We start from the raw sequence: 11,047 nt of genomic DNA, 5'->3' as shown, positions 1-11,047 counted from the left end.
AAGCAGAGGAAATGAGAATCGAAAGGCTTTAGTTCTATTGCCCCCTATAGGGCAGTGAGGGAACTACAGCGGTCACTCCACATAATTTTTACATCCTTTATTCATCTTCTTATCTCAACACTGAGTCTGACACTAAGGGCAGTAGTGCACTTACATTATATTCCAAAAGAAAAGAAAAAAAAATACCTCTGTAAAAATACCCTGCATGGACACATGCTAACAAAGCTAGCTGTGTAGACTGCTTCTGAATTAGGATGAACTGTTGCAGCCTCCTAAACTGACTGCCTTGGACTCTATTTTCCAGCAACCATCACCATCATATCATTACTCCTGCTAGCTCAGGTGTTCAGTTTCACCATGATTTTGCTTGCTGATTTTGAGAGAGTCAACAACATGAGGAAAAAAACTTGAAGATCAAGACATGAAACATTGTACTTATCAGAATGTGGGAGGTTAAACCCCAGCAGTGTTCTGCCTTCATCCTGTGTGAAAGTGCTGCTGTATGATGGCCGACTGTAATGTACACTACCAGCCAAAAGTTTGGACACACCTTTTAATTCAATGTTTTTTGTTTAGGGATTTATTTTCTACATTCTAGAACAATCCTGGAGATTTCAAAACTATGAAATAACACACATGGACTTCAGTAATCCATATGTAATGACAACAAAAAACAGTCAGTTGTTATTTTAAGACACGAAGGTCAGGTGTTCTGGAATAGTTCTTGCAGGAACAGTATTGTCAAGTGCATTTGCAAAACCCATCAAGCACCATGATGAAACTGGCTCACATGAAGACCATCCCAGTAAAGCAAGACCAAAACTGACCTCTGCTGCAGAGGAGAAGTTCATTTAGAGTCACCAGCCTCAGAAATCACCAATTAACAGCCCCTCAGATTAGAGGCGTTATGAAGGCTTTACAGAGCATCAGTAGCAGACATATCTCAATATCAGCTGTTCAAAGGACATTATTGTGGATTTCGGCCGCCTTCAGCATTGTTTTACAATGTAGAGAGAAATAAACATCAGGAAACACCATGGGATTAGAAGGTGTGTTCAAACTTTTGACTGGTAGTGTATATCAACTAATAAAGCTTCTTCTTCCTGAATGTTCTTCACAGTGGTGTAGAAGCTATTGTAAATCTCATAAGCTTCTATTCCAGAAGCTTCTAGTCAAATCTGTGCATCCTGAGAGGTGTGAACCTCACACAGCTGGTTCTAATAATCCACTGAAGCAGTCTTAAGAATCTTAATAGATTCTTTGCAAAATCCAGTCACTTATTAAGACTTATTACTACAGAACATTTGCACAGAATCTGGAGGTCCAAAACCATCACAGATAAAATTGATAGAAAGGGGCTCTTCCTTTTAAACATGAGATTGCTCATCCTGGTGTGGACAGTTCTCCAGACCACCAGAGGGCAACCTGATTCAATATGAGAATAGCTTGTCCTGTCCTCCTATGCACCTGTTCGGTGTAAACCTCCTGATTAACACCTTACAGAAGCTCTGCATGTCTAACTCATCTCATCTCTTAACTTTTTGTGTTTTAGTTTACAGATAAAGATTTCTACATTAAGCTCCTGAGGAAATTATCAGATGGATAAAAATCACAATCCATAAATAATGTGTGATGGATCTGAGGTAGGATTTTATGCATACATACAAATTTCTCACCAATTCAGACCTCAACACCAGCGACTCAGAGCAGCTCAGGAACGTCATGTTGCAGTGTTTCACACAGACTTATGCAGACTGCCTAGAAATATTAATGACCATTTTTTCATTTTTTATTTTTATTTATTTTTTTACCCATTCATGAAAATCTAGAAGACAAGCTGGCCTCGCTCCACCCCTCCCATCCTTGTCCATTCTGCAATCGTGAGAAGCATGTGAGAATTCTGATTGTCCAGATTGATGTCCTTGGTCCATTTTACCATCCAGCAGTTTAGCACACAGAGTCTGCTAAAGATTTCATTTACTATCCTGAATGTGGGCCAGAGATTACAATATTAGCTGTGTGTTTGTTTTTAATTCTGTACAACTGTCTTTCATCATTTCAACTGTGCTTGATGACTCCTCGTGTAACAGCAGCGGCAGCTCTGGGTTTATTAAAAAGGTCTGAGCAGACTTATGATATTACAGACTCAAGCAGCAGGATATCACCAGAGGGAAGAGAGAAGAGGAAAGGTAGAAGAGGAGAGAGACCAGTGACATGCTAGTGCACATGCAAGTGAGAGGCAGTTTGGATTCGGAGCAGAGTGTCAGTCACAAAGCCACAGTCGTGTTCTGTGTATCTTTACTGGTGTCTTTCTCTCTCTCTCTCTCTCTCTCTCTCTCTCTCTCTCTCACTCACTCACTCACACACACACACACACACACACACACACACACTCACACACACACACACACACACACACTGTCAGGAACAGCTGGACAGTTCCCTGCCAGGACTGGAAGGGGATCTGGCAGGTGATTCTGTGAAAACTGCTTTATTGTGGGTATTTTGTGCCACGCCTCCAATGTGTCGATTTCTCTTAATGTTTATCGCTTCTCATTTCTGGGAACTGAAACCCATCTGAAAACTGTCAGTCCGAGTCGATACCAGAACACAGACGTCAAACTGGTGGAAGTTTATATCTCTAGCCGCTGTAACATCCAGAGAGGAAGTGCATTGTAACTCAGTGCTAATGATGGTGCATCACTATCAGGTTTAAGAAGAATGATGCTTTTAGAAGTTTTGAGATATTTAGTCTGAGAAAGCTAAAAAAACAAATGTAACAGCTGATAAAGATGTTCGAACAGACTGACCAGCTCAGTTTGTGCTTTAGCTGCTACTAGCTCATCAGAACTAGCTATGAATTTCATCAGGGAATTTATTATTATTATTCCTTATTTTCCTGCTGGAAGTAAGGGTCCATCAAACTTTCCTTGCCTCATTTCTTCCTCATCTGTTGCATCACCATGACAACCTCCCCTCACGTGTCACCTCACCTGCCTTAGCATCACCACACTTTCCTCAGCTCACCTTAGCTCAAGGCATCACACTTTTCTTGATGTATTTGTCAACACTCCTTCCTCCCCTCCCCATCATCACGCCTGCATCACTCTCTTCACAATGACATCATCATGTGGTTCACTTTCACTTTCAAGTTCATAATCTTATCAAATCTTCTCCTCGGAATGATGTCATCATGTCACTCCTCTACAGGGTGATGTCTAGCTCATGGAAAACGAGCAAAAATAATGCCTAATGAACAGTGTGTGTGTGTGTGTGTGTGTGTGTGTTTGTGTCACAGAAGAGATAAAACACTCCATCACATACTTAACAAGGTTAATTAAAAACAGTGCAGCGTAACGACGCTGAAGATGATAAAAGGTGAGAGTTAAGAAAAAGAGATTGAAATTGTAATGAAAACAGTTCATTACAGTCCATAACCTCTCAACACACACACACACACACACACACACACACACGATTCCCTTAATCAGTGATTACAATACCTCGTTAGCTGAAGATAATTATAGAATTTTAATTTTGTAATGTAGGTTAGGGTGTGGCCAGCGGCACACTAGTGTGTGTGTGTGTGTGTGTGTGTGTGTGTGTACAATCAGCCTTTAAATCATGGGGTGTTAGTTTCATAATCATCTGTATGGTAAAGGAGGTTAGTGAAGTTCAGTGAAGGTTCAATCCAATTCTCTGCAGTTTTATATTTAACATTTTTAACAATGGAGATAGCAGCTTTACTAAAATTTCAAAATTAAATTAAATTTATAAATGTACCCTTAAAGAACAAGTCAGAGGTGATGATGAGGAAAAACTGTAATATGGGCAATATGGGGAAAAAAAACTTTGAGAGGAACCATCCTCATCTGGGTGACACCAAAATGGGATTATCATTATAAACACCAGAGAGTGGGATTATAAATCATTATAAACACAGAGAGTGGGATTATAAATCATTATAAACACCAGAGAGTGGGATTATAAATCATTATAAACACCAGAGAGTGGGATTATAAATCATTATAAACACAGAGAGTGGGATTATAAATCATTATAAACACAGAGAGTGGGATTATAAATCATTATAAACACCAGAGAGTGGGATTATAAATCATTATAAACACTGAGAGTGGGATTATAAATCATTATAAACACCAGAGAGTGGGATTATAAATCATTATAAACACTGAGAGTGGGATTATAAATCATTATAAACACCAGAGAGTGGGATTATAAATCATTATAAACACTGAGAGTGGGATTATAAATCATTATAAACACCAGAGAGTGGGATTATAAATCATTATAAACACAGAGAGTGGGATTATAAATCATTATAAACACCAGAGAGTGGGATTATAAATCATTATAAACACTGAGAGTGGGATTATAAATTATTATAAACACTGAGAGTGGGATTATAAATCATTATAAACACCAGAGAGTGGGATTATAAATCATTATAAACACTGAGAGTGGGATTATAAATCATTATAAACACCAGAGAGTGGGATTATAAATCATTATAAACACTGAGAGTGGGATTATAAATCATTATAAACACTGAGAGTGGGATTATAAATCATTATAAACACTGAGAGTGGGATTATAAATCATTATAAACACTGAGAGTGGGATTATAAATCATTATAAACACAGAGAGTGAGATTATAAATCATTATAAACACTGAGAGTGGGATTATAAATCATTATAAACACTGAGAGTGGGATTATAAATCATTATAAACACCAGAGAGTGGGATTATAAATCATTATAAACACCAGAGAGTGGGATTATAAATCATTATAAACACAGAGAGTGGAATTATAAGTCATTATAAACACAGAGAGTGGGATTATAAATCATTATAAACACAGAGAGTGGGATTATAAATCATTATAAACACAGAGAGTGGAATTATAAATCATTATAAACACAGAGAGTGGGATTATAAATCATTATAAACACAGAGAGTGGAATTATAAATCATTATAAACACAGAGAGTGGGATTATAAATCATTATAAACACAGAGAGTGGGATTATAAATCATTATAAACACCAGAGAGTGGGATTATAAATCATTATAAACACTGAGAGTGGGATTATAAATCATTATAAACACAGAGAGTGAGATTATAAATCATTATAAACACTGAGAGTGGGATTATAAATCATTATAAACACTGAGAGTGGGATTATAAATCATTATAAACACCAGAGAGTGGGATTATAAATCATTATAAACACCAGAGAGTGGGATTATAAATCATTATAAACACAGAGAGTGGAATTATAAGTCATTATAAACACAGAGAGTGGGATTATAAATCATTATAAACACAGAGAGTGGGATTATAAATCATTATAAACACAGAGAGTGGGATTATAAATCATTATAAACACCAGAGAGTGGGATTATAAATCATTATAAACACAGAGAGTGGGATTATAAATCATTATAAACACTGAGAGTGGGATTATAAATCATTATAAACACAGAGAGTGGGATTATAAATCATTATAAACACCAGAGAGTGGGATTATAAATCATTATAAACACCAGAGAGTGGGATTATAAATCATTATAAACACCAGAGAGTGGGATTATAAATCATTATAAACACAGAGAGTGGGATTATAAATCATTATAAACACAGAGAGTGGGATTATAAATCATTATAAACACCAGAGAGTGGGATTATACATCATTATAAACACAGAGAGTGGGATTATAAATCATTATAAACACCAGAGAGTGGGATTATAAATCATTATAAACACTGAGAGTGGGATTATAAATCATTATAAACACTGAGAGTGGGATTATAAATCATTATAAACACAGAGAGTGAGATTATAAATCATTATAAACACTGAGAGTGGGATTATAAATCATTATAAACACTGAGAGTGGGATTATAAATCATTATAAACACCAGAGAGTGGGATTATAAATCATTATAAACACCAGAGAGTGGGATTATAAATCATTATAAACACAGAGAGTGGAATTATAAGTCATTATAAACACAGAGAGTGGGATTATAAATCATTATAAACACAGAGAGTGGGATTATAAATCATTATAAACACAGAGAGTGGGATTATAAATCATTATAAACACCAGAGAGTGGGATTATAAATCATTATAAACACAGAGAGTGGGATTATAAATCATTATAAACACTGAGAGTGGGATTATAAATCATTATAAACACAGAGAGTGGAATTATAAGTCATTATAAACACAGAGAGTGGGATTATAAATCATTATAAACACTGAGAGTGGGATTATAAATCATTATAAACACAGAGAGTGGGATTATAAATCATTATAAACACCAGAGAGTGGGATTATAAATCATTATAAACACCAGAGAGTGGGATTATAAATCATTATAAACACCAGAGAGTGGGATTATAAATCATTATAAACACTGAGAGTGGGATTATAAATCATTATAAACACAGAGAGTGGGATTATAAATCATTATAAACACAGAGAGTGGGATTATAAATCATTATAAACACCAGAGAGTGGGATTATAAATCATTATAAACACAGAGAGTGGGATTATAAATCATTATAAACACAGAGAGTGGGATTATAAATCATTATAAACACCAGAGAGTGGGATTATACATCATTATAAACACTGAGAGTGGGATTATAAATCATTATAAACACTGAGAGTGGGATTATAAATCATTATAAACACTGAGAGTGGGATTATAAATCATTTTAAACACAGAGTGGGATTATAAATCATTATAAACACTGAGAGTGGGATTATAAATCATTATAAACACTGAGAGTGGGATTATAAATCATTATAAACACAGAGAGTGGGATTATAAATTATTATCTTTTTAAAACTGTGGACTATATGGATACATATGATGAAATTATGTAAGCAGAAGATTCATTCTAGTTATAAAATGAAGTCTGTCTTGTTGAAGTAATTAACTGTTAAAGCCTAACCCTAAACCTAACTGATGTCCAAAGTCATCTCCAAATTTTCTAAGTGGTTCTCTTCACAGAAATCTCATGTATCCAGGCCACATGTGGAATAAATCAGCAGCAGTGAACAGTGCCTAGTGATGAGACTCCAACCAACAGTAGATCATCAGTAGCAGTACTAATCAGTAGCATGTGTAGCTGGAAAGAGAGACAGAGAGACAGACAGAGTGTGTGTAGAAAAGTGCAGGAAAGACAAGGGATGAACGAAATCTAAAAGAGAGAGGCAGAAGGAGACACAGACATGAGACCTTCCTGGGAAATAAAGCTCCAGACACTCCACCATCAACAAACCTGAGGGAATACATAAGAGCAGGGAGACAGTGAAGGTCAGTAGAGTAGTGAGGTTTAGTGAGGTTAAATGGAGATTTGTGAAGGTTTAGTGACATTTAATAGAGATTAGTGATGGTTAAGTTTAGTGAAGGTGGGTGGAGATTAGTGGAGGTTGGTGAAGGTTAATGGAGTATAGTTAAAGTTAGTGGAGATTAGTGAAGGTTAGTGGAGATTAGTGAAGGTTAGTGGAGATTAGTGAAGGTTAGTGGAGATTAGTGAAGGTTAGTGGAGATTAGTGGAGATTAGTGAAGGTTAGTGGAGATTTGTGAAGGTTAATGGGGTACAGTGAAGGGTAGTGGAGGTTAGTGGAGGTTAATGAAGGTTAGTGGAGATTAGTGAAGGTTAATAGAGTATAGTGAAGGTTAGTGGAGGTTAGTGGAGATTATTGAAGGTTAGTGGAGATTAGTAAAGGTTAATGGAGATTAGTGAAGGTTAGTGGAGATTAGTGATTAGTGAAGTCTATTGAAGGTGAATGGAGATTAGTGGAGGTTAGTAAAGGTTAATGAAGTTTAGTGAAGGTTAGTGGAGATTAGTGAAGGTTAATGGAGGTTAATGAAGGTTAGCAGAGATTAGTGAAGGTTAGTGGAGTTTAGTGAAGGTTAATGGAGATTAGTGAAGGTTAGTGGAGTATAGTGAAGGTTAGTGGAGGTTAGTGAAGGTTAGAGATTAGTGGAGATTAGTGAAGTTTAGTAAAGTTAAGTGGAGATTGGTGGAGTGTTAGTAGGTGTATACTGGAGTTTAGTGAAGGTTAGCAGAGATTAGTGAAGGTTAGTGAAGTTTAGTGAAGGTTAGTGGAGTTTAGTGAAGGTTAGTGGAGATTAGTGAAGGTTAGTGGAGATTAGTGAAGGTTAGTGGAGTTTAGTGAAGGTTAATGGAGATTAATGGAGATTAGTGAAGGTTAGTGGAGATTAGTGAAGGTTAGCGGAGATTAGTGAAGGTTAATGGAGGTTAGTGGAGGTTAGTAAAGGTTAGTGGAGTTTAGTGAAGGTTAGTGGAGATTAGTGAAGGTTAGTGGAGTTTAGTGAAGGTTAGTGGAGGTTAGTAAAGGTTAGTGGAGTTTAGTGAAGGTTAGTGGAGATTAGTGAAGGTTAGTGGAGTTTAGTGAAGGTTAATGGAGATTAGTGAAGGTTAGTGGAGGTTAGTAAAGGTTAGTGGAGTTTAGTGAAGGTTAGTGGAGATTAGTGAAGGTTAGTGGAGTTTAGTGAAGGTTAATGGAGATTAGTGAAGGTTAGTGGAGGTTAGTAAAGGTTAGTGGAGTTTAGTGAAGGTTAGTGGAGATTAGTGAAGGTTAGTGGAGTTTAGTGAAGGTTAGTGGAGATTAGTGAAGGTTAGTGGAGTTTAGTGAAGGTTAATGGAGATTAGTGAAGGTTAGTGGAGATTAGTGAAGGTTAGCAGAGATTAGTGAAGGTTAGTGGAGATTAGTGAAGGTTAGTGTAGTTTAATAATAATAATAATACATTTTATTTATAGGCGCCTTTCTCAACACCCAAGGACACCAAACAATGAGTTACAAAACAAAGCACATAGAAACAATACAACAAAAAAACAAGCAACAATAACAATAAAAAAAAAAATACAGAAGACTGTGACTGTGTGAGAGGGCAAGTAAGATTTAGGAAGAGTAAGCAAGCTTAAACAGGTGAGACTTGAGTCTAGATTTAAAGATAGACAGAGAGTCAAGGTTACGGATGTCTGGAGGTAAAGAGTTCCAGAGCCGGGGAGCAGAGCAACAGAAAGCCCTCTGCCCCATGAGACGAGCAGAAGGCACAGAAAGATGAAGAGAAGAGGCAGATCTAAGAGAACGAGAGGGAACATGAATATGGAGAAGATCAGACAAGTAAGAAGGGGCAAGATTGTGAATAGCTTTAAAAGTGAGAAGAAGGATCTTAAAGTCTATGCGAAGCTTGACCAGAAGCCAGTGAAGCTGCTGCAGAACCGGAGTGATGTGGTGAAATGAAGGAGTTTTAGTGATGATATGAGCTGCTGAGTTTTGAACCAGTTGAAGTTTAAGAAGAGATTTATGACAGAGACCAAAAAGAAGGGAGTTACAATAGTCAATATGTGAGGTAACAAGATTGTGAACAAGAATAGCAGTAGCATTCTGTGTAAGGGAAGGACGAAGAAGGTTGATATTACGTAGATGGAAATATGCAGACCGGGTAATGTTATTAATATGTGATTGAAATGAGAGTGAACTGTCCAGGAGGACACCCAAACTCTTAACCTGAGTAGAAGGGGAAACAATAGAATTGTCAATAGAGAGGGAGAAGCTATTTATTTTAGATAAAGTTGATTTAGTACCAATTAAAAGAAATTCAGTTTTCTCACTATTTAGTTTGAGGAAGTTGGAAGAGAACCAGGATTTGAGTTCATTAAAGCAGTCAAGAAGAGAGGAAGGAGGGAGGGTAGCATTAGGTTCGCTAGAGTAATAGAGTTGGGTGTCATCCGCATAACAGTGGAATAGAATACCGTATTAGTAGAATACCGTTTAGTGAAGGTTAATGGAGATTAATGGAGATTAGTGAAGGTTAGTGGAGTTTAGTGAAGGTTAGTGGAGATTAGTGAAGGTTAGTGGAGATTAGTGAAGGTTAATGGAGATTAATGGAGATTAGTGAAGGTTAGTGGAGATTAATGGAGATTAGTGAAGGTTAGTGGAGATTAGTGATGATTAGTGAAGTCTAGTGAAGGTGAGTGGAGATTAGTGAAGGTTAATGGAGATTAATGGAGATTAGTGAAGGTGAGTGGAGATTAGTGAAGGTTAGTGGAGTTTAGTGAAGGTTAATGGAGATTAATGGAGATTAGTGAAGGTTAGTGGAGATTAGTGAAGGTTAGTAAAGGTTAGTGGAGATTAGTGAAGGTTAGTGGAGATTAGTGAAGGTTAGTGGAGTTTAGTGAAGGTTAATGGAGATTAATGGAGATTAGTGAAGGTTAGTGGAGATTAGTGAAGGTTAGTAAAGGTTAGTGGAGTTTAGTGAAGGTTAGTGGAGATTAGTGAAGGTTAGTGGAGATTAGAGAAGGTTAGTGGAGTTTAGTGAAGGTTAATGGAGATTAATAGAGATTAGTGAAGGTTAGTGGAGTTTAGTGAAGGTTAATGGAGATTAATAGAGATTAGTGAAGGTTAGTGGAGATTAGTGAAGGTTAGTGGAGATTAGTGATGATTAGTGGAGATTAGTGATGATTAGTGAAGTCTAGTGAAGGTTAGTGGAGTTTAGTGAAGGTTAGTGGAGATTAGTGAAGGTTAGTGGAGTTTAGTGAAGGTTAGTGGAGTTTAGTGGAGATTAGTGAAGGTGAGTGGAGATTAGTGGAGGTTAGTAAAGGTTAGTGGAGTTTAGTGAAGGTTAGTGGAGATTAGTGAAGGTTAGTGGAGTTTAGTGAAGGTTAATGGAGATTAGTGAAGGTTAGTGGAGATTAGTGATGATTAGTGAAGTCTAGTGAAGGTTAGTGGAGTTTAGTGAAGGTTAGTGGAGATTAGTGAAGGTTAGTGGAGTTTAGTGAAGGTTAGTGGAGTTTAGTGGAGATTAGTGAAGGTTAGTGGAGTTTAGTGAAGGTTAGTGGAGATTAGTGAAGGTTAGTGGAGTTTAGTGAAGGTTAATGGAGATTAGTGAAGGTTAGTGGAGATTAGTGATGATTAGTGAAGTCTAGTGAAGGTTAGTGGAGTTTAGTGAAGGTTAGTGGAGATTAGTGATG

This window comes from Hemibagrus wyckioides, linkage group LG08, assembly GCF_019097595.1.
Source record: "Hemibagrus wyckioides isolate EC202008001 linkage group LG08, SWU_Hwy_1.0, whole genome shotgun sequence".
Taxonomy (NCBI): Eukaryota; Metazoa; Chordata; class Actinopteri; order Siluriformes; family Bagridae; genus Hemibagrus; species Hemibagrus wyckioides.
This window is presented reverse-complemented; position numbering follows the sequence as displayed.